The 24,362-nt window shown below is 39.4% G+C and overlaps 1 protein-coding gene across 3 annotated transcripts in view; it reads left to right on the top strand.

The window, feature by feature from the left end:
• Nucleotides 1-24,362, top strand: part of LOC121518508 (rap guanine nucleotide exchange factor 6) — a 211,753-nt gene that overhangs the window by 10,536 nt on the left and 176,855 nt on the right. The window lies entirely within an intron of this gene.

Consider the following 24,362-nt stretch of genomic DNA (forward strand, 5'->3'; position numbering starts at 1 on the left):
GGCTGCAGGTGACGTATCTTTACATATTATAGGAAGATGAGCAGTTATGTCTTCAAATTCTTCATTAAAAATACACATAAAACACATCTTTAGAGCTATAATTCAGTCTGTTCGCATTCTGCCCCTGTCTTCCTGTTAGTCTTACTCAGGTTTCTCATATTTAGCCCCAGGCATCAGTGTTGTTGGCTCAAGATATCTTATATCTACTCCCACCACAATTTACCTCACTTGTACTCACCACAGTAGGGCCTGTCTATTTCTCAAGCAGGAGGAAATGAAGACATTGAGTACTGCCTGACACTAGTGATTATAAAACAGGTAATTTCATCTGTGTGACATCTGATACTTTCCACTTGAAATGAGGAATGCTGTCACCAGTAGCTGGGTTAACTGTGATAAACAAGGACAGCACAATTATTTAAAATGTAGAAAAAACCCAATATGGCCTAATTCAATATCCAAAACACACAATCTGCAATATTTGCGTTATGTTAATACTTTCATATATTACAATATATACTATTTATATATTACAAAAAGGAAAAAACACCATGAATTCAGCTTTTGTTGTACAACTAAGACTGACTACACACCTTCACAACTAATGATGTTTGCTGGATGTGTAAATTCTCCTTTTACACAATTCTGTTTGAAATGTGAGCAAACATGCACAAACACAGAGCAGACGTGAAAACCAGTTTGATAGCAGGGTGTCTTGACACAGGCCTAAGGGTATATCTTGGAAACTTGATGTCTGTTTAAGCTCACCGAGTCTTTGGTTGTGTAAGTTATGAATGAACTGATCAGTCTGCTCTAGTCTGTTCAAGTCTGTTACTCCAGGGAGTTGGAAAGGAGGATCTGACTGATGACCAAACCTCAAAAACAGAAGGAACAATGCCGATTTCTTCTTACCTGTGGGATAGTTGAAGGCTCTTTACTTTACTTCTTCAGGGAGCAAGGGAGTTTGCTCATCCAGTCTACATGTTTTTGGACTCAGAGAGGGTTTTTGATTGTACTCCACAGGGGTCACGAAGGAGGTACTGTGGGAACATGGGGTGCGGGAGCCATCTGGTCTCTGTACAACCAAAGTGAGAGTTGTGTCTGCATCCTTGGCACAAAATCAGACACCTCCCCAGTGCATGTTTGCCAGCGTTGGGGTTGCCCCTTATCATTGGTTTTGTTGGGAATTTTCATGGGCAGGATCTCATCTCTGCTTTTTTTGCAGATGATGTGGTTCTTTTGGCTTCTTCAGCTTGTGATCTCCAGCACGCACTGGGGTGGTTGGGATGAGGGTAAGCACCTCAAAGTCTTTTGGTTCTCTGCCGGAGAACAGTAGATTGCTCTGTGAGTGATTTGCTGCATGTGAAGGAGTTCTAGTACTTTGTGGTCTTGTTCTCAAGCAAGGTTAGAATAGACCATGAGATTGACAGACAGATTTGTGCAGCATCAGCAGTATTGCAGATACAAGCTCAAGAGGGAGCTGAGCCTGAAGCTTCCAATGTACTGGTCAATCTTCGTTCCAATCCTCACCTGTGCTCATGAGCTTTGGGTAATGACTGAAAGAATGAGAAAGCATGTACAAGAGGTTACATTCTCTCACGGGTGCAAGGCCTAACCGTAGAGATAGAGTGGACATCCGGGGCCAAACTCAGAATCAAGACACCACTCTCTTCCATTTAAAGGAGTCAGTTGCTGTGGTTTGGGCATCTAATCAGGATGCCCATTTCAGGATGCCTCCTTGTTGCCTCCCCATGAAGACCTTTTCGACACATCCAACTTGGAGGAGACCTCGGAGGAGACCTCAGATCTTGCTGGAGGGATTATGAATCCCTTTAGGCCTAGGAACACCTCGAGATCCCCCAGAAGGAGCTTGAATATGTTAATGGAGAGAGGGATGTCTGGTAGGAATGGACAATATCTTATTGTTTACAATATACCGTGACAAAAACTGCACGATGAAAAACCGGCATTCAGCAATAATAACGATAAACTATGGTTGATGACGTATGTGCCCGCGATCGTCACACACACATACGTCATCAACTGCGATGCACTCATAACTCACATGGAGAAGCATAACAAACATGGTGGAAGGTGGAGTTTAGACAGAGGTTGAGTTTGTTGCTAAACGAGGAACTACCTCCACTATCTGGAAATGGTTTGGTTATGGGAAATCAGACGTGGAGCAGACAACGGTAATTTGCATAGTGTGCTTTATTTTACGATCCCCTCTTCCTCCGTTTCACAACCGCGCAAATTACATACGGCCCCACAGTTTACACGAGAAAATGACGGCGCGCTTAGTCTAATATTTAGAAAGATATGAGTAATAAACTCGCATCTCATGTAGATTTTCTATAAGATTAGCATAATATAGCATTTACAAAAATATACAATGTACGTAATATGATAGATAAAATGATGCATGTTTCTTTTTATCAGTGCTGTGGGTTCTGTGTTTTAGGTGCATAGGTGTCTGTCTATCGTACACACCTCACAGACAGCAGACAGACAGAAGTGTATGTTGGAGGGGCATATCAACATTAACACACCACACTGCACTATATCTGAAAATGGACTATTTCTACTACTACATTGTAAGCTTCAGTGTTATACATCATGGACTAAATCAAACTTAATGAAAAATAATTTATCAAATTTACTTATCTTTATTTTTATCAATTCAACAACAAGAGTTTTAACTTGGACTTGCAGTAAGTGACTTATCTCTGTAAAAACAAACATGGTGGAGCCTGGCACCTCTTCTCCACTGAAGGACCCTCCAGTCTTAAAAGAGGATATCAGACTGCCTTTTGGATTTAAACACTAGAGATAGAGGCAAACTGGACAAAAGAGGCCATATCCAGGATGGGCCACATGGAGGTAAAATAGTGATGTAAATACTTCTAGTTTAGGGTCAATTTTTTTATGCAAACCCTGATATTTTTAATGATGTGCCAAGTTGGAACATTCTTTGTACTATTTCCAAACAAAATTCTCTTTAAATCTCTTAAATGTAGCAATTAAGTGTTTTTTTGCTAAGATACATGAATCCTTGAGAATTGGAATTGAATCAATTCAGGCAATCAGTGGCAATAGCTGGTTTAGTTAAGCAGCCCATTTGATACATTTTACCTAGCCAAAAAGTTTGTGTTGAATGGTGCTATTTTTTATTGGGATTTATATCGTTATTGCAATAAATACAGCAAAATATTGTGATAAATTTTTTAGTCCATGTCGCCCATCCTAATGTCTGGGTTGACTTGCTTAGCTTGCTGTCACTGTGACCATGCCCCAGATAAGCGAAGAAAACAGATGGATGGATGGATGGATGGATGGTGTCTAGGTAAAGGTTGCATTGGGAGGCACAGGTTATTACTTTTTTATTTTCAGTGTTTGTAATATTGTTGGTAAAAATAATGGAAATTAGGTGTGTGTGATTGCTTGAATTTCATATTTGTTTCAGTGGATAACTTTGAAGTTAATCCTTTAAATGTGAAATGGTAAAACACGCGTTTATATATGGACCCTGTATTTTAGTGAGAAAACGTTTAGTCAAAAGAATCTCCCACCATCAGGTTTATATGATCTTTTAGTTTCACACTTAGTTGTCTCTTGTGGGATTCAGTGTTGTTGATATGAAACTGACATTTGGTGACACTTCCTGTCACAGTGGCATACTATATACCACACTCCATAACTTATGAACTCTATTTACAGATTCTACTGAGAAATGTAATATATAGAGATGAGATGAGACTGTACAGGTTATCAGCTAACAACAATAAAGCATCTTCAAATATAAGCCAACTTCTTTGGGTTTGACAAAAATTCAGCAGTAATCAATAGATGACTTCTGGCCATGGCTTCCTTCTCTATTTTTTCCAAATTCTCTTTCTTCCCCAAATTAATCTTATTAACGCCTGATTGCTACCAATGATTTTGCATTATATTCCAACATCTTGTGTTGTGCCTCTTATGCTCTCGACAGATTCTGCATTCTTTTGGAGGATCCATATACGACAACAACTCAACACACACCATAAAAACTGTAAATTGCACTGATTGTAGACTGTTTTTTTGTAGTCTGAGTACAAAAAGTTTGCACTGTTTTTCTGTGTGATATCTGTTCCATCAACAAAGTCCACATCCCTTGCTACAGTGACTTTTGCCCATGTTGGCCACCTCCACTGAGTCTTTCCAATCAAAGCAGTGCTCAATAATGTTTGTTTACTAAACATTATATCCCAGTTTTCAGGAAGGCAAAATTGTGAACTAATGAGGAAGAAAGGCAGTTAAAAAGTGGTGCCTACCCACAAAGGCCTGGTTTGTGTTGCTGTCCCTCCTGGCAAACTTAGGCCCCTGTTTACATGACATGGCAAATCTTTTGTAACATTTTGGCTGTCTGTTTACATGAGAATGGCGTTTTGGTGCCTGAAAACGGAACAGTTTTGTTGGGAAAACAACACTTTCTGAAAGCATGCAAACTACAGCTGCAGTCAGTTGTCAAGCAAGTGTCGCAGCACTCTGAACCAAGCCGTGGCAGCTCGAGCCGAGCCGTCTGGTGTAGTAACCTCCAATTCAGGTTGTCACAGACAGCTGCATTTAGAAAAGAAGAAACTTTATTCACATTTGGAGGGCTGTCAATGCCAGTTTCTTTAGATAATGTTGTGCTATTAATTTTGGAAATGATTATATCTACCTTTTTTATCGATCATCATGATAATCACTGTCATCAGCATCATAGCGCAGCAGAGAAATATTAACACAAAAATGCTTTACAAGATCAGTCTCGTAATAATAGATATAAGCTGAGAGTAATTAATTTTCGACGGACAAATTCAGCTCCTACAGCCTTTAATTTCTCATGGATTTTCAGATAAAGCACAGCGCTGCTCATGAGTGCAGTTGGAGCCTTTTCAGGATGATATTTCTATCCCCCCTTTTACAAATATATCTGTTTCTTGGAAATGATTTAGACTTTATCTTATTTCTTAAAGTTTTAATACGGAAACTTCAGCCCATAGACTCTCTCCCCTCCTCCTGACAGGATTTAAGATTCCGTGTTAAGGTTGAAAAAGATAGCTGTAATCACTTCAAGAGGCAGATAAAATTGAAAAAGGGGAAATAGAAATATTCTGAAAAGGCTATCCTTTTCCTGCTGAGCTGCAGGAAGCGCTGCGATCTCTGAGAAAATCTATGAGAAGTTAAAGGCTGCAGGAGACAAATGTGTCTGTGGAAAACTAAAAATTTTCAAAGGATATCTTCATTATAACAAGACTGATTTAGCAAAGCTTTTTGTGTTAATATGTGCCATGAAGTTTTTCTGCTGTGCTATGATGGTGATGATGATGATGAGAATTTAGTGATGAATTACTCTTGTGCACCAGTGGATGTTAAAAATGTTACACATTTTCAAAAACACATGAAAAACAGTGAATGTGCAGCACTGTTCTTGTTGTAGAGACAGTTTGATTGTGCAGTAAATCACTTTACTACAGCGTTTTTGTGTTTCCTGCGGTCTCGGATAGACGAAGATTGTTTTCAAAAGGTTGCCATCTAAACATAGAACTATTTGAAAATGATAACAGAAAATGAAACAAAGTGTTGTCGTGTAACCAAAGCCTTATGAGCCGTGTAGGGGTTACTTGCCATCCACAATGAAAGGGTAGTATATTTAATGGTTGCAGGTCTTGTTCAGCGGTTTAGCATGGCAGTTGCACTTGCAGTCATGACAGCTTGTATTTCATTACTTTTCATTGGTATAATGGTCCCACTGGACATTGCCAATTTTTTACATGAAAATAGGTATTTAAAAGGTGCCTTATATACTGGATTTTACCGTATTCTACAAATTAAGATTTTAACAGGTTTTAAGTAAAATATGGATATAGACAGTGCATTTGTGTGCAAAGAGAAGCTGTTGGAGATGAGGCAGAGAGGAAAGATAAATCACTTGGTATAAGTCAGCTGCAGCTTAAGTGACAGGAGGCAAAAAAGGGTCATGGGATTCAAAAGAGAATGATTGTATCATGGGAAAATGAATAACAGTAATACCCTTAGTTTAGATACATGTAGTGTGGCTTGTGGTGTTATGGCAGAAGGGAAGAGAGTGAAAGTGAGCTGAGGTGAGAAAGACACCTGCAGGTAATCAAAAAAGAGAGAGCCATGGGAGGGAAGATATGGATATTAAAACAGAAAGCTGGAGAGTCAGCAGAGAGAGCAAGAGAGTTACACATCATCAAACTGGACAAAAAGATGAGATAAGAGTAGCAAAGAGAGGGCTTGATGGAAAAAAAACAACTCCAGATGAAGTTCAAGAGTTTGCAGGTGGTAGATTGAAAACAAAGCAAAGATTTAGTCTTTTATGAGGCAAAGAGAGAGCTAAAAGAAGAGTTTTTTACTAGTTCTATTTTTAAACCGGATGCCTTGCCCATTTAGTCAAAAGCACTTAATGTCATGATGACAGGATTGAAGCACAGTTCAGTATCAGTGTACACGTTACAGGATGCACTTTGTTTGTTGGGGTTATGTTTGTTGAAAATCATGTCAACAAGAGATGATTATAAAGTGTCAAGCACGATGCAGGACTGATACAGACAGGCAGCTTAAACCCACGTTAACAGGGGAACTAAAAACACAGAAGAAGAAGAAAAATAAAGGGCTGCACTGGGTGGGAGTAGTGCTTCATTGAATGTTGAGAAAATGACACATAACCCAATTTGCACATCCAAGTCTGTCAGCTTATCAGACTTTAAAGCACAACATATTGTCTGGGGAATAAAGCTCTCCTGATTTAGATTTGCACTCCAGTAATACTGTATGGCTCATGATAGACTGTACAAAGAGTTTGGAGTTAATTCCCCATGTGTTTTTCCTTCCTTGTCAAAACATGGCATGATCAACATTACCCACACTGCTGAAGTATGAAAACTATGAATTTCCCTCTTTAATAATACAGACACCATACAAACAACCATCCAAATAACCAAACAGCTGACCAACTAATCAACTGCCCAACCATTGGAAAAACAATCTCCCATCAAGGCAACTAAAGCTAACCAGCCGAACTTAACCAACCAGTCATTTTGAAGAAAAACAGTGATCATGGTCAACAGCACTATATTACCCACAATCCTACACTGTAAGAGTGATGTATCTGATTGGCTGATCCCTAACCTGCGATACTGCCACCTTCTGTCCACCTCTGCCCCTGAGTTTAAAGGCTGTTTTTCAACAGAAGACAGTTTAAATGGTGAAATGAAGAAACATGGTCATGTAGAAGACACAAACAAGTATATTATTGCCCTTGTTTTAATAACAATATAATGTATCTGTGTTCTCAGGCAATAGTATTGCATTACTGACAATCCTAGAGTGTCACAACAACTTCTCTGACTGGTGGATCTGCAGATTTTGGCTGTGGGCTGACATGAGTGAAGCTGACAGGGGAAATGTGGGCAGTAACTATTGAACTCTGTGGTGACTGTGACTGCGTTTACATGGACTTGAGTATCCTGGTTATAAGTCATATCCCAGTTTTCATCATATTCAGGATACTGTGTTTACATGCGCACAGAGAAACATGGTTATTGATATCCCTGTATACATGAGAAAAACTCGTATCCCGGTTTCTGATCACTGAATTGTATCTGCGCAGATGGTTGCGATGTTATTTTACAACACCAGATAAGGTAAGTTTATAATTTGAGAAAATCTGCAGAAGAAAAAAAGAGACTGAGAGGATGGCAGGGAGTGAAAGGGAGATCTCAAATAAATAAGCTTAATATAATGATATTTCAAACTATTATCACTATTAGGCAATTAGAATTATTGTTATTAAACACTACGAAAGTTTGGCAGAGATGCCAAAAAGAGCGAAGCAACTTGCAGTTGACTAACTTCACTAAGTAACTATCCCAGAAACGACTTCAAAATAAAAGTCTGTTAAAACGGGGACAGCTCAAAGTGGGTCTTGAGAAAGGGTTAAGCTTTTACTTTGAAAGTACAATGGAAGAGTCATTGTTTCTAAATTTCAGGACTGGCAAACGTTGACATAGTGTGCAGGATGCTTACCGAGTGCCGTATTTCCATCTTCAGCTTGCATAGCTCTAATTCCCGGTAACTCATGGCGTCAGCGGTCATCCTCTGTCTCCACAGTAAACTGTGCTCATGTTTCAATCATGGCTGAAAAATTAAACTGTTCAGTTCATGTTTTATCTAAATATGAGCATGTTGTGACACAAAACTGCCGTCAGTTCACAGACTGATCCTCTGCAGACATAGCTATCAGCTGTCACTCTCTCTGAGCAGGGCGGATCAGTTATTCCTCCTCCACACAGATGCTGTATTTACAGTATCTGAACTTAAATTAAGTTAAATCACATTTGTGCCTGTGCAGGTAGTCTACAGCAGCCAGAAAATGGGATACTGTGATATCTCGGTTTCTGAAGACGTATACATGCACAAAGAAAAACCAGGATACTCAAAAAAAACCACAGAACCGGGGTACTCAAGTCCACACAACCAAACTTAACCCTAACTTTTGAAAGGTTTACTTAAAATGTTAGAATGTTCATATCCTAAGCTCACAAGCCCATTTGCTCACAGTGACACAGTTGTTTGGATGCATGCAGATATGACAACAAATTACCTCTGTTTATCTTTTAGTCAGGATGGAACAAGTTATTTCTTTCTAAGCTGCTTCAGTCAGAGAGACCGATGGTGGCTGACGCAGAGTTATAGCTATATTTATAACCTGAAAGACTTGAAGAGAACAAGGCAAGCTTTGTCTCCTTTGGCTGCTCTAGGCTCATGTCAGCTCCCATTTTTTAATTGGATTTGAGATGTCATAATTTTTATCCTTGAAAAAGATATTGATTTTAAAATCCCTTTACTCTGGTAAGTTACATCTTGACTCAGGAGCTAAATCATGTGTAACATGAGGTAATTTGTCATATTAATTGCTTGTGGCTACCTCAGGTGCCACCAAATGCTTTATTCTACTTTTTCACATAGGCTTGCTGTTTATTGATTGGCCAGTGCATGGGATTGTGGTGGATGTGAAGCCTGGTCCAGCCATTCAGCGGTTGTTATTGCCAGAACTTTCAACAGCAGGATCCACACAGTGGTCTCATCAAAATTGATGAAGTATTTCTGCTTTCATGCACTGATGATGTCAGACTGAACATGGCCTTTTGATGTTGTGTTTGGGGTGCTTTGGGTTGGATTAATACTTGCTTCAAAGGCTGAAAACTTGGCTCAAGTTTGGAAAATTTCTATCCTCATGAATTAAAAACAACACAGAATTCAAAAAATGGTAAAAAAAAATACATGCACATAATCTTGTGTACATGTAGAGCTCTACTCAGTCATTGTAAGATACACATGCATTAAACGTGTGCATCCAGAATTATAACCCCAGGTGACTTCACCACAGGTAAAATTTATATCACGTTGCATGGTGGTTATGTTTTTGCCCCATGTGGTTACATTTGGTGACATCTGTGACCCATAGAACGAGTAACTGAAAACATATTCAGGCTTTCAGTTAAGATTCAGTAAATCCATCATGACGTAAATGCTGCATGAGTTCACACAGTACACAAACCCACACTCACAACTCTCACATGCCAGAAACAACATCAACAAACCTGAATGAGCCAGCAAAGTGCAGGCTGCAGAGAGACTCTGAAATTAAAAGGATACAGAAGAGTCAGTGTTAGAAACAGACAGCAAAGGGGAAGCCAGAAACACAGCATGTGTGTGTTCATTTTTGCGTGTGTTTGTGTTGAAATGGGTAAATAAACACAGCCTTCCCCTGACCTGATGCACTGAAGGCCCTCCTTGTGAAGTCAATAAAGACCACTCCTCACTGAAGGACTGGAAGGCAGACATGCTCAAAAACTAGTGAGTCAAGTTTCTGTGAGCAGGTTTCTGCTCTATGGTCGGTAGCTGTTGGTGTCAAACATCTGTGACACCTTTGCCAAATATGTAGTGATTTAATCTGCTTGGTTGAGCCTGAAAAACAGCACTAGGCCCCTTAAGGAAACACTGTAACCTTAAAAGAAGACCATTTGACCTTAATGTGAAACACTGAAGGCAATTACATTTATTACCTTCTGTGGAACTTTCTACGAGCATTTGCAACATGGACTAGTCATTGAATTTTATTTTTATGCTGTTTTATAGGTCGAACAAGCAAGGGATTCATAAAATGTGATTTTAAGGGCAGCCTGAGACAACGGCACTAATGGATTAATTGCATAACTGAACTTCTCTAAACCTTGACTAAATGATGTTTAGAGCAACAGGTTTTTAGTAAACATAACTTTATAGACTCTGAAAATGCTTTATCAATGCAAGCTGTCTTTAAAGAAGGACTTTGTTTAATCCAGAATCCTTGAATAATATCTCAGTTTTTGACCTAATAATGTCCTCCAACATTTCTTTATTGCTTTTAGACCATTAGAACAGACCCAAGGCATGGGATGAAATGAAACAGGCCACCTTTTCATTTCCCTGAATCCCATTGTTCTGAGCAATGATGCACATTTAGGTATGTTCAAGGTATAGCTTACTTGCTTGCCAACTTAAAAATGGCTCCAGAGTCTCATAAAAGATGGTATGTAGCTGCTATACAAAACAAAATCAAAGTATGATATGACTTGCTGATTGCAAACATAAATTCTGTAAACTACTGTATTCAATAGCATTTAAAGTAACAAGTTGCTGATAGATTTAATTTATCAGGACAATTTAGTTACCAGGATAGTTCAAGACAGCTTGGCTGCAGACCGTTCATCTCCGACGCCCACTCTGACAGACCATTCATCTTCAGAATAAAAATACACGCTAAAACTTACGAAGTAAAATTGGATTGAACTCCCATTTAGGGTCAGGGTAAGGGTTAAGGTAATGGTCTAAGATAACAAAATTTAAAAACCTGACCTCTAAAACCTGATAGTAAAACATTTAATAAAGCCAGGTAAACAGTCTACTTACAGGAAACAAGTTTGTCTTCTATGAAAACATTCCAACACAGCAAGCGCAACTTACATATCTGTATTAGTTGCATAAGCTACGTAGCTAACAGACCTATGTGGTTAACATAGCTAAAGCTAAGCTCAAAAAGCAGATATGGAGGCAATGTATCTATGTAGGTAAGTTGGCTTTAGCTAAGTTTTCTCAAGCTCATATTTTTAACTTAGCTAAGAGCTATGAAATTAACAGAGCTATGTAACTAGCAGAGCTAAAGCTACGATCACAAAGCAGTTACCTAAGCCATACAGATTCTTTATCTGCATAGCTATGTTTGCTAAAGCTCACATTGCTAAAGCTAACTTAGCTCTAGATAATGGAGCTACATGGTTAACATAGCTATGTAGCTAACGGAGCTAAAGCTGTGCATACAAGGCAGCTAACAAAAAAAAAGCTACATAGATACTTTACCTACAAAGCTATGTTTGCTAAAGCTCGCACTGCTAAAGCTCATTGTTGCTAAAGCTCACTTAGCCTCATTGGCCTATGTAGTAAGTTTATTATTTAGCTAGTGTAGCTTTGCTAGCTTTAGCTAAAGTTAACATACCAAAGCGAACCATCGTTAGTATAAATACTTATAAAATGGGTCTATAACTGTAGCCCAGATTGGAGAGCTGACCTTTTCTCTTTTCTTTTTATAAAATGTTTCTTAGTCTGTAATGTTTACTATGTGGTTATTTCATGAATGTAACTGCCAGATTTTGATTTTAAATAAAGTTGAAATGATATTAATAAAAAAAAACTGTAAATATGTTACCGTTACGGCAAACTATGGCTCTTCTTTTCTGAGATATACAGTGACCAGCTCTTATTACTGAACCAGGTCTCTAAAAACAGCCACAATTTTCATCACTCTTAGTAAGGCAGGCCAGACATGAATAAACCACACCTTTTGTTTATTAGCAGAATTTTGCAGATCATGTCAGTTGATGGGGAAGTCTTTAATGCATGCTACTCAACCAATCCAACCAGGTGAAGGCATCCCAGACCATTTAGGCTTTGTATTCAGTCTCAGCTCTCCAATTTCATCATCTTCAGTTCACATTAAGGTGTGTCCATATTTAGCATCAGGGATTACTAATTGGCATCTGATTGCCCTGAACGGACACAAATTCATGTTAATGCTCTGTCTGAAAGGGATCATCGCCTCCCCTTCTTTTCTTTAGCCTCCTATGGCAGATCAGAGCTGTACCAACTTCAACACACCATTTTGCCTTTGTGTGTTACACACTGCAGGTGAGGCATAACAAGGCTGTAATATCTCATCTTGAACTGGCGATGTGTGAGGGGCTTACAATTTGATGTTCAGCATTCATTATATGTACATGTACTTATATTCAGCAGTTTCATATCTTAAAATTTGACTGCAGAAACTGATTAGTTTAAGCCCCACTTCAGCAACACAGTACTGACGTCCTTTAATAGTCCTTCAACATGCTGTCAGCATTTTTTCCCAGTAAATCCATGTTAGAAAGTGGTATAGTTAAGACTTGTGTTTACTTTCTTAATCATGCTTTAATCCTAAAACCATTTACTTATCTAATTATGAGCTTGTCAGTAAATCCAGAACCATAGTGCAGTATGTAATAGCCTCACCATTAAAACCTGTTTTGAAGTCCCTCATGCACACAGCAGTTCACAACAACAGCCGGGCATTGTCCCGCTGAGTATTGTTTGAATGTAAACACGTCAGCTTTTCCTGTGGGTACGGAGAAGCTCACAGCACAGCAGCCTGACTCCCAGTGCGCACATGTTTACCTGCGTGTGCATGTGCAAACATTGTAGCATGTGAGTGTTAGTGTGCGTGTATGTGTGTAATGTCGCTACATTCCACACATGACAGCAGGCGTGAACAGGCAGATATCATCAGCTCTGGCCTGTTTGGTTTGGAGGGAATGCAGGGGGACTCACCTTGCTGAGTGAAGTCAAACACTGAAAGGGTTACCTTGACATTATGAACAGCTGATCTCTTGCTCTCCTCATATGGACAACTGTTGTGTCAAACTTACTTAGGCCTTTATAGCAGTATGGCTAATTCAAGATGTTTTTCATTTCATAACGTGCTGTATTTTGTCCAAGATTTAACCCTATTTATCTACAAGACAGACTTGTTGAAGTAAGTCTAAATCATTACAGCTGAAACGGATAAATATTCTTTCATTTAAACCTGTAATTGTTTGGTTAGTCTTACCTCTGAACAAAAGTAGGCCAACAGACAGCCCATAAAACAACCTGTTGCCACATTTTTCTCATTAAAACCATTTTAGGACCTCACAAAACTAGTCTGGAATGTGTCTGAGACAGAAAGCAGCACATACTTTTAACCCGAGTGTCCATGTGTTATACTGGTTGTGCTTGAAGTGCATTTGTGTCAACCATGGTTTTTAATGTCAGCAATTGGTTTATTGAGGTGGATTAGCTGCGTTGAAATGCATGAAAACTGAACAGTCTTCTGCTCTGTAAAAGATGATCCCTGTATCCTGAACTGAAATGACAGAAGCTGGCGTTGATCTCCCATTCATGTCAACTATTGGCATTTACAACTTCCTTGAACAGCCATGTGTTTTCCATTATCTATTGATAGAATATCACCGTCCTTGTAAACTGTTTGAGGCTAGGCTGTCCGCACATGTTTCTAGCTACATTTTAAGGGAAACTTAGTAGTATTGGGTCTTTTACACTTAAAAAACAAACAAAAAGAACTTCACATGTAACATTTATGAAACAAACTTTCTTTTTTTCACTGGCTCCCTTTAAGTTTTAGAATTCCTGTAAAACTGTCATGACTTGTAGCTGATTGGCACTAGTAAGGTTCATTTATGCTCTACTTGCAATATGGACGGTGCTTTCTGCCTATTCTGCATTTATTCGGTTTTTATTTCTGCATGTTTTCTGGAAGATTAGAGACAAAAGTTGCAATAGCGCTGTAAATTGTGGGGCCAGTGTTGAGTACTGTTGCACTGTGTGTTCAAGCCAGGCCAGCAAAAACAAAATGATGGAGAACAGTGTGGAAACTGGAGAAAATATTTGAGTTAAGTTCTTGCAAGATGAAAACTATTAACATACACTGTCACCTTGCCTTAGCACAGGGAGAGAACTACTGCAGAGCAGATCTGCAGAGATTGGAGGGTAACTGAATGCCAGCGAGATGGGTGTTATACCATGTCCTCTAGGTTTGCACCCACAGTTGAGGCACAGGAGCTCTTTTTTGGGTCACCAAGTGAGTTTTCAGAATGTCTTTGCTACTGTATTTAAAGTTACATTTATGTCGGCAGTGTATATTATAGCCACATGGGGGGCTCTATTCTATAACACTCACCCTCACCACAATAACAAAACACAAAATAAGGCTCTTCAAGCCACTGGATGGCAAAAGAGTTAAAGTCACTGTCATTAGTGCTTAACTAATAAAAAGGAAACACATATTTCAGACCAAACAGCCACTGAAGGCCAAGGGAAATAAAGTTGTTAGGTTGCAATTGCTTGTGCCCTGTAAAAGTGGGTCACCAGACAGAAAAGTTTGGGAAACACTGCTCTAGTGGATGCATGTGAGTTTAAGAGGAGTGGTCGTTCATTCTTTAAACATGAGGATCTGTTTTCATACAATAAAGGACCATAAATAAGCCTTTGGGTGCTTTTTCTGATTCAGGTGTAAGAGACATTCTTGCATCATTACTTTAAAATCCGCTTTCAATACCTATTTTTTCATCTACAAGTTGGTTGTGGCATATATACTGGGATGACTTAAACCAGTATAAAGTGCTGAGACACGCAACATCATCACCGCAATGGTCACACACTATGCAAAGCCTTAAGTGACTGTTGGCTTCACTGCTCAGAACATGCTGGAATACATAACAACACAGACCACACTTTTTAACCGCTTTTCACCTTGTTAGATTATAACTGTATATAAAAAGCAAATAAACTTTGTGCGGCACTGGTTTAACTGAGAATGGGCTCATTCAAAAAAAAAACACAAGTGTCATTTAAAGGCCAAGAAACTGATGACTACTGAGCCGACCAGTTATGGTTTTTGTCGCTGAGTTAATTGTGTAGTGGGGTTAGGTCAAATGCCAAGCAGGACTACCTCCTCTAGACTGTTGAGATCACTTGTTTTGTTCTGCATCAGAGTATGGCTGCTGTTTTCACATTTGCCCAAACTTACACCACCATTTGGGTACGCACCTTTGCTTCAGAACAACTTCTCCAAACCATCCAGGAGAAAGGCACCCTTACCTTTCTGATTGTTTGTTAGCTGTGTACATCTAGTGACAACCATTCAGGTAGCTTGACTGCTCACCGTTGTGGTTCTTACCGTCTGCCCCAACACATCAGATCCACACACAGGGGGTATAACTGGGTAAAAGTAATAATGTTGTTTCATTGATTATCTTCCTGATGTCTGTGGTTATGTAAGACAGAAGAAATAAAACCCAGAGAAATTAAAATGTGAGTTAAGCAAAAATAACTGTTGTCCTGCTCCTCTAATAGCTTCCTAAAGTCATACTGGAATACAGAGCCAAACGTTCAAAGCATATAAATCATGACAATGAGACCTTTCTGGCCCACCTTTCTCCATAAATCGGTGAAAAAGTTTGCAACAATGCAAATAAGCTTTTTAATACCCTTTACATGTGGCTTCTTGTTTTTTCATGGCTGACCTTGAATACTTTTGTGTTGCTGCAGTATGAAGCAAAACAAAAAAATAAGTCCGCACACCAGAAGCTGCTCCAAAGGCTTATTTAATGAAGATTATATATAATAATATGTATAATGATGTGATAATCTTCATTCAATAAGCCTTTGGAGCAGCTTCTGGTGTGCGGACTTGTTTTTCTGTTTTGCCTGATACACTTTTTGGTTCAGCACCCAGTACTCAACCCTATGGGATGTGCGTGCCTTAGAACTTTTCTGACCTTGCTACAGTATGAAAACATGCTCCCTGTGTGTGCCCTGACTATCTATCTATATATATATATATATATATATATATATATGTTACAGGTTTTGAACATCCTGCCCAGCAAATCCCTCAGAGGCTGGACTGTAGTCAACAGCAGCAACATACCTCACTGTAGCCAAGCAGCTCTGCTACACGAGGGAGCAAGACCTGGAAGAACTGATGCGCTGTCTTGTTTTTAAACCTCTTTGTTTTGCCCATAAAAAAGAAAAAATGTCAAGAATGGGGCAAGGTTAGAGCACAAACTTCCCCTGGAGGTCTGAGCTATTGACAGTCAGGGCTATGAGTCAGGGCTTTGAAGACTAAAGATTAAAAATGCCCCTGTGTGTTTGTCTGCACTGCTGTTGTGCGTCATTTCCACTGCAGTCGTCATCAGCCTTAGTTGTTGTATACATAGAGACAATGGCGAGGGATTTTGAGGCATAAAAGGTTCAAACAACGTGTTGAGATTGTGTGTTTAACTCTAGTAAGCTGCTTTTGTAATCATTTCACTTTAACCTCAACATTGTTTATGATTATTAGGAGTTCTTTATGTGGATTATATTATTTCATACAAAAGCTGACTGATACTAGATCTAATACAATATCTCTGCTGCCTTGGGCACTGACATCCAAGGAACTAGCTCCAACATACAGTAGGCTGTTGTTTTTATGTTTTTTTTGTTTTTCTTTTTTTAGAGGATTTCAGTTCCCTATTTTCATACTGCTGTGTAGACCTAATTCTTTTTCAGATGAATAGAAATAGAAACAGAATAGTTTTGTCCTTATACAGCCTCATACAGCTTAGTGATGTCATCCATTTTACACTTCTATATGGGTTCTGAAGAAAAATAATAAGGCACAGTCTTTAGATTAGAAAACCTGAATACCAGTGCATGTACTACAGATTTTACAGTAACTCTGAAGACTACTGCTGCAGATTGATGAAATGCATATTTCCAAACTTAAGCTTTGTAAGCTGCTTATTTACCTTGAATAACACTTCTAGCTGTTTTAAGTTGAGATTTTTGAAATTCTGCATGCACTGACTCATCAGATCCATTTGAAATTGAGTGGCTGCCAGCTGCTCCCACTGAGTGTGTTTGAGTATACATTGCTGACAGAAGCACTGTTGCAGGAGGCCCCTAGTTTGGCTGGTCCCACTGTGGAAACACTGTGTCACTGTCCACATCACAGGAGAAAAATCGAGCTGCTGACTCCGGTCTGCCCATTGCTTTGTACCCATCTCTGTGCCCTGACACCTCTTATATTGCATTCTGTTCCATCAGCACCAACACACCTAGAGACAGGCTCAATTCTCAGGTTTTGTAGCTGGGATAACGACCTTCTGGACATAGTCTATAGCCTTGCGAGGGTCAAGAAACTCCTTTCTTCGTTTTCGTGCACAATACTGAGCCTCTGTGGGAAAAGTGGTCCAAAATGGACCCCTTTTCAACCTCGTGGTGCTTTTTGTATGTCCGTGAATGCAACTCTGGCTTCTAGCAATGCCGGGGGTGTAGTCGGGTAGATGGCAATCTGTTTTCCATTGTTGGTCCAGGGAGCTTTATCCTGGGCTCTTCTCAGGATCTTAACGGCGTCACCATAGTGGTGAAATTTAGCGATGATCACCCTTGGTCTCTCCAGGCTTTCTGGGCACGAAGGTACAGTGCGAGCGGTAGACCTTTATGTCCCGGTCCATTTGCAGCGCTGTCTTTACGGCTGCGGAGACCGCTTCAGGTGAGCTGGAGCCTGGCTGTTCATCGATGCCAACTCTCCGGATATTACAGCGTCTCATTCTGCCCTCCATGTCTTCACAGCAATCTCTTAGAGTCCCCATCTGACTTTGAAGGCTGGTTACCGAGGTTCATAGTGCCCCTACCTCGTCTGACCACGTAGATAATCTGCCTTTCATATTCTGAATGTCCGTTAGCATACGGTCCGACCGTAAACCCGTTTGAGAGGATGAATAACTTTTCAGTTCATCTCTTTTGATTTTTGATAGCTCTTCTCATAGTGAAGATAAAATGCTGGCTTTAATTTCCTCAGCGGTCATCTCTAAAGTTTTAGCTCGCAGTGGTGAGGGTTGGTATGAGTAACCAGGTGTCTGTGTACTCAGTCTCGTGGTTTGTGTAGTAGGCCTTGAAGTGTTGCCGCTGTATTTGAATTTTTGAAGCTTTTCCGCCATTCAGGACAACTTTGCAGAGATAATTCAAGTTCTAGAGTCTAAAAATTGGTATCTGCAAACTTTCTGGCTGGTCCTCACATGAAAAGCTGCTTTTTAAAGCAAATGTTATCAATTCGGCAGGAGCTCGGGGGGACACGTCTAACTCCATGATCGGCTCGTTAGCGCCCCCTGCATTCTGTTTTTGATGGACTGTTCTTAGATCCTGAAGATTCTTTCGTCTGTGTTATTTTTCGTCGGTGTTATCTTTCATCCTGCAGATAGAGAAGATAGAAAGTGTTTAAGTGGAACACTTTCTTTAAGCGCTCGTACCAACAGCATTCCCATCAGCAAACCAAACATACCTTCCCTTTCTCACACGCTTCGCAAAAATGAAGACGGACTGGAAAGAACAGATGCAGCATTCTTTTACTTTGTCATTGTTCAGTCCTGGTGCCATTGAGCATGAAGTCTCTTTTGAACTGGCAAACTTTGTGTGAGTCCTGTTATACAAATACAAATGTGTGGGAAAATGTGCTGTTTTATGGGTTCAGATATGTTGGCTGGCTCATAGTGCATGCTATTCCAAGTCTGGTATGTGTGATTGAGTAACGTATAGTTAGCCAGGTTTGGAGAACATGAAATTGTGTGCATACATGTTGCTCCCTGAGGCAGAAGTGGTTTGGATTGCAAAGACATGCAAGTATGTGCAAACTCCACCAGGTGATGATAAATGCATATAAACATAATGACACATAGATTGTGCAAGAGATTCAAGTGAACCAACTAAACATGGTCTGACTGAACTATCATATGACTAACTCTTTTATTAATCCTGACTAGGTTTATGAATCATCTGGTAGCTTACCTAATGTTTTATTTACTCCTTTGCTTAACTCTGTGTGTGCATCTTTGCTGTTCAGTCACGCAGGTTTTATCTCTTTCCCTTTTATTAAAATTCCATCCTTATTTATTTTACTTAGTTATTTTTGTATACTCTCACTCACTTGGGTCAAAATCTCAGTCACTCATTCATTAATTCTGCCGCTTGCTTACGCCACCCTAACTCAGGTTTTTCTTATCAGCTTTTCTTGTACACAAGGTGCTCTGAGGTGCAGTGTTAGCATGCAGTCATTCTCAGAAACACTTGTTTGCTTGTTCAGTCACCTCCTTTGCTGACAGATTTGTGAAGAATGCTGAGCGCTCACTTCTGGAATGCAGAGAATGTGACATCCGGAGCTGTGAACTTCCCGCCTTTCTCCACAGCAAGGAGCATTGAATAAAGCATCCAAATATGGAGGCTCATTCACAACAAAGAAACACAGCTCACCTCAAGCAGCAGCTGTATAGTATCAAGAGTATATTCTGTACCTGTACTCAAATTGAAGACAGTTTTTTCACTTTTTCAATTTGTGTAACACTAAGAGCCTCCTCTGAGGATAGCCATGTACTTTTAAAGACTGTCTACAAGTGGACAATGGAGTGTGTGTGTGTGGGCTCTTAATGTGAGAGGCAGATTAAAAAAGGCTTTATTAGCGGGAAACTTGGAGAAGAGAATATGGTCAGAAATTGAAAAGTTGCCTCAAGAAAGACCTGCATTTAATGAAAATCTGCTTAACTCATTTCATGGCCCTGACAAGTAGATGACTTTTAAAGCCTGGCTGTTTAGTAGTTTAATTTATAATCCCATTCATATGGCATTGCTGCAAAATGCACTTGAAGGTTGAATTGAGGAGTATCCTAAAAACAGTTTGAATGAGTTAGCCTTAAATGATCACAAGAAAAAAAATCCAAAACTGACTGCAGTGGTACAAAGCTTGAAAGATATTGTTTTTGGTCTTAGTCCCTGATGGCAGGAAGAAAAGTGCCAGCGGTAAAGCTTGAGTATAAGTTCCCTCACGAGAGACTTAAGGCCAGCTCAGACTGCACAATTTTTGTTGTCATTAACGACAGCAGCTTGCCAGACTTCACAACGAAAATCTTGACGGCAGTGATGGATGCAATCAGTGAGGGGCTAGACCTTATAAATATTTGTGGTGATGCTTTAGTACAAGCAAAACTTGAGGTGTTGGACCATAATCAACCTGCTTTAAAAATCAGCGTAGCAGTCATGCTCATATCAAGTGCTGGACCATATTTTGGTGGAGACATCAAGCTGCAACTTCAGGTCAGCTGTTCATGACTGTGGTCCGTTTACACGGCATTCTTCATATCAGCCATGACAAACATGTACTGAGAACAGCCAAACAAAAAAATTCAGATCTGAGCTAAAATCAGAATTGGGCATTAAGGCCTTAGGTAACATAGATCTGTATCGATTATCATTATTTGCTCTTTGGAAAAACGAACAATTTTTCAACAGTAACTTAGGATATTGAAGAAGAACATCAGCCTCAGATAGCTTAGTTTTACAACAATTCATTGAATAATCAAATAATAGAACACAGTTGAACTGTTGAAATAAAAGACAGACGATAGATGATGTTACAACAAGGGCGTTTGGGTCGCAGATCAAAGACGTGTGTCAATATTTGCTTGGTTGCTAATCTGACAATACACTGGGTGTAACACTGTCGGTGAGGCAGCAACTACAGCCGCTGCCAGCAGCAGCTTACTGTGCATCTGAGGTAGACTTAATACACTGTCATACAGTAATGCTATATTTCTTTATTGATTATTTTTTTATCAAGCTTAAGTACAGTACACTCTGTTCTTATCTTACACTTTATGTGGCCTTCCCTTTGACACAGTCAACATTTATCACACACTTTTATCAGATCAAGTAAGAGTCCCTCATTCAAATCTTATCAGAGTACTGACACTTTTATGTAAGTCTAGTGAGTGCAAATGTTCATGGACAGGACATCTGGATAAACACTGGGCCATGCTACATCCCCTATTTTTCAACTACTAACTTCTGAATGTATCCAAATAGGGATGAGTTTTGAAATCTGGTACTAACATATGTGATACCTACTTTACAAACAAGAGATTTCAGTGCTCTGTTTTCAATACTTCACCACTCATCAATGGTAGCTTTTCAAAAGCTACCATTTTAAAGTTTGAAACCTACACATACCCGGTTATTCATAAAACAAAGAAAGCCTGACATTTTTAAATCAAGAGGTTACTAATTCATTTAAAAAGTAAAATATTGTATTGTAAATTCAAAGCAAAGTCCCTCAATGCTTTCCTTTGTTGTCATGACAATCACAGTGACTGCATCTGCTTTCAGTTGAAAGTGAAGGTTCCATATTCCTTCAGCTCAATCAGATTTGCCACAAAGACTTAATACAGAGTGTTTCATAGAAGCATGAGTGGATCTTTACTTCATGAGGAGGTCCATTGACTGAGAAGTTAAGTAGGCATGTCAGAGGAACAGGGACAGATTGATCTGTGTCTTCTTATGGAAACCACTTACACACACACATCCATCTTAGAGACTTTCATGGTTAGAGTGTGAGCGATCACTTACAATGTCTGTCATCAACACAGAAAATACAAATACTGATATGCAGGGCATACTTTTGTTTCACAAGTAGCCAAGTCCTGTTTATGCATTTCCCCAAATCCTGTTAAATTCATGTTTATGAGCAGAAGTTAAACTTTACATCAATGACTTTGAGCTATAAACTAGATAAAACACCACTTTGCTTTCTAACTTGCCATAAAACATCTACTGGTATGTGACAGCAGCTGTTTTAGCCCTGCTTAAAAGCTTTGAACTCTATCTGTAACTCTCACAGTGCTTTTATCTTGTAATTTTCCATATAGTCTAATTAAAGCAATTGTGATGTCACTGTAGAGTTACTGATATGATGGCATAATGCAAAATTTGTTCATTGTTTGCTGGGATCCAGACTTTTGAATCTGCTACTTCCTCTGAGACATGTAATGGAAATGTCTTTGTTAAAAAAGGAGACTGATCCAGTGAAGCCTGTGGAGGAACAACCATTATCTAGCTAAACATCTAAACAGGAGGGAAATATCAAGAACAATAGTGACCACCCAAGACAACAAACCCTTAATTTCCAAGGACAGCATGTCCTCTTGATTAACTGGCATCACTGTTTGTATTCTTTTGGGGCTTTTCCATTACGCTGAGTGGCTTGCCTCCACTTGGTTTGACTCGGCACAGCAGCCCACCCTGTCAGGGGATTTGCTTTTCCACCACAACCGAGCTACCCGTTTGTCTTTGGCTGTCCAAGAGATGGCCATTGTTTCTACTGGAGAGTTGCTTCTTCTTCTCTTGGTAATCTGGCAGCTCTTTCAGTTTGGTGCAGTGGTTGGTACTTAAACACATCTGCGAGGCATCCCATAATGATGCCATACCACTGTGACATCACCGCTGCGCTCTTATGCCTGCTGCTCCAGAGTGATGATAATAATAATAATAATGATAATAATAATAATAATAATAACTTTATTTATATAGCAATTTTAAAAACAATTGTTTACAAAGTGCTTTACACACAGCAAGAGCTAAACTTGGGGAAAAATAAACATCAACAATCGGGGCAGAATAGGAGCTCGATAAAATCAAACGGGAAGGGAAGAGCATAATGTGGATATAGAGGAAAAATAACAAAAATGAAAATGACACAAGTAGATCTTGAATGAGAGTTACAGTAGAAGATTATAAAATCTAAAATATAATGGAGTTAGTGAAAAATAACGATTCCTATGATAATATTCCGAAAGACCAAACAAATACATGAAGATAACAACAACATCACATCAGTGGGGATATAACAAAGATAAGATTCAAGACAGAAATGTAGTAGAAATGAGAACAGATAAGTAAAATTTAGGTAGGTAAACACGAGATAAAAAAGAAAATGAACATGAGAAAAGAAAGAAGAGTATAACATTATAAAAAGAATAAGAAGAGTAGTGTAAATAAAAGAAAAGTAATAAAATAGATAAATAGTTAAAAGGGACATCACATAAAAGCAAGTCCATAAAAGTGAGTTCTAAGGAGTGATTTAAAAGATGTCACCGAATCTGCCAGCCTTATCTCCTCGGGCAGATCGTTCCAAAGTCGAGGAGCCCTGACAGTGAAAGCCCTGTCTCCTTTAGGTTTCAGCCTCGACTTTGGAATGACCAGGAAGCCCCCGCCCGAGGATCTAAGGCTGAGCAGTGGCTCATAGGGGGTCAGCATTTCAGAAATGTAACCTGGTGCTGGACCCATACAAGTTTTAAAAGTGGTCAGTAAAATCTTAAAATCAATTCTAAAAGTAACAGGACGCCAGTGGAGGGAAGCAAGGATAGGGGTGATGTGATGTCATCTGTTAAAACCAGTAAAAAGCCTAGCTGCTGTGTTCTGGACTAGTTGGAGGAGGGAGAGGGACTTATTTGTAATACCGGAAAGGAGTGAGTTGCAGTAGTCCAGACGAGGGAAGATGAACGAATGGACAACTTTTTCAAGGTCAGCAGGGGGCAGTATGGATTTGATTTTGGTTATGGATCTGCTTTGGATGAAGCAGGACTGGACTATTTTCTTGATGTGTGGTTTGAAAGTGAGGTTTGAATCAAAAGTAACTGCTAAATTTCTTGCAGTTGGTGTGATGTTGGAAGAGAGTGGACCAAGAAAACTACTTAACAGGATGGTGTTTGGATTTGGGTGGTTGAAGAGTATGATTTCTGACTTTGATTCATTTAACTGTAAAAAGTTTTGTGCCATCCAACATTTTATATCTTTGAAACAGTTAAAAACAACAGCTAGGCTAGTAAAATCACCAGGTCTCAGCGGAAGGTATTTCTGTGTCCTCGGCCTAAAATGGAAGGACAGATTATGATTCTGAATGATAAAACCTAAAGGAAGCATATAAATACAAAATAAAAGTGGGCCTAAAATAGAACCTTGCAGTACACCACAGGCAATAGGAGAGGTGGAAAATGTGTGGTTACCTATGGTGACTGCAAAGGTTCTGTTTAAAAGATAGGAATAAAACCAACTAAGTAGGGACTAGAGTAGGACCATTCTTGGCATGCCTTGGCATACCCCATCGCGGCTCAGTGATGGAAAAGTAAATCAGTGTGGCTTGGTTTCGATCGGCCAAAAGTCATAGTAGAAAAGCCCAATTTCTCTCTTAAGACCCCCACAATATTAGCATATTGTCATATTTACACCAGTGTTAACTTAATTGATTAAGGCAATTATTTGGTTCACTGACAGTTAGGGATAATCAAATCCCCCTCTCCACTATAAGTTGGTTA

The sequence above is a fragment of the Cheilinus undulatus genome, linkage group 12 (assembly GCF_018320785.1).
Source record: "Cheilinus undulatus linkage group 12, ASM1832078v1, whole genome shotgun sequence".
In the NCBI taxonomy this organism is placed as follows: Eukaryota; Metazoa; Chordata; class Actinopteri; order Labriformes; family Labridae; genus Cheilinus; species Cheilinus undulatus.